Raw genomic sequence first — 1,437 nt, forward strand, 5'->3', positions numbered from 1 at the left:
TGGAACATCTTCAATGGTCAATAACTCGGACACCACACAATATAATCCAATAATTTTTTTTATCTTCATAACATAAATCGAATGTGAAAAAAAATGAATAATTTTCACTCTACCAGTACCGTGCTATTGACGATTGAAGATGTTCCGTCTTGCCCCACTCTCCCCCAAGAATTTAACATTTTTTTATCAGTTATTGAATAATGGTTTCTTACGATCAATTCTGTCCGCTCGTCTCCCATTGAACCCGTGATTCATCCCACACCGGTAAAAAAATTATTAAATTTAAATAAGAAAAGTTTTTAAACCAAAAACTGAAATTAATAAATAGTTGCAAGCACATATGTAATTCCAAATGCTAAATATTGAATTGAATAAATTTGTTTAAAACAGCCAATTAAAATTTTGAAGTTCAATTGTGAATTTGATTATTTCGAAAAATTCTAAATTGAAATCCGTAATTGTCAAAATATACCTGAGGGTGCATTCAACTTAAAAACCTATTTAGTAACCGCAACCAACAGTTATTTATTTATATATTAACATTAGAGAAATATTTTTTAATTTTTCAATAGTCATAATAAATTAATATAAGAAAATTAAATAATTGATTTTTCTTTTTTGATTTTATACACCTATGTGATTAAGAGTATATTAATTCATTTTGACTGAATCTTTCATAAGAAACAGTAAATTAGCGCGAATCTATCAAAATGTTAAATTAACCAAAAAGAGATTATTAAAATTAATTAAAAAATAGTTTCAATTATTTCGAATTTAATGTAATAAAAACAAGCATTTTTGGTGGCAAACAAATAGATCCACAACATTTTATAAAATTTTAATGTCAGTGCATTTTACCCTATGTCCCACTTTGCCCCCGCTTCCCGTTTTCCCGGACGTCGCATTTCGCCCGGGTTTACCCTATTTTATATTGAAATACATGGATTATCAGGCAGGTAGTTATTTTATTTGGCAGATGTCATTATTTTCCTGTGAGGGATGGAGTGATATTAAAGTTTGATTTCATGTCACGAGCGAATGTTATGGGAAAACAGAGGTATTGGTGGGGTTTAGTGATAAAAAATAATGAGAGTAATGGACAAAGGTGGCTTAACAACGGAGGGTAGTTGTACTGAAGTCGTAGAATACTGGCGAGCAGTTGTGGTGCTTCTTGGGCTATGCTCTACACGGCTATTGTTATAATTTATATCTGAATCGTGTCAATATTGCTCTCTCTTGCAAAAGCTCCATTTACCGAGTTTCGGAATTCTGGGGTGGAAGATATTTTTTTATTCTCTGACGTACTACGCTACATATACTGACAAATTACACCATTTAACTTCGATCTCTCATTTTTTGCTTGTGACCGTGAAATTTCTTATGTATGGAAATTTAACATATTTTTAATTAGTTAAGGGTAATAAAATTCCGAAAATA

Source organism: Fopius arisanus, unplaced genomic scaffold (assembly GCF_000806365.1).
Source record: "Fopius arisanus strain USDA-PBARC FA_bdor unplaced genomic scaffold, ASM80636v1 scaffold00069, whole genome shotgun sequence".
Taxonomy (NCBI): Eukaryota; Metazoa; Arthropoda; class Insecta; order Hymenoptera; family Braconidae; genus Fopius; species Fopius arisanus.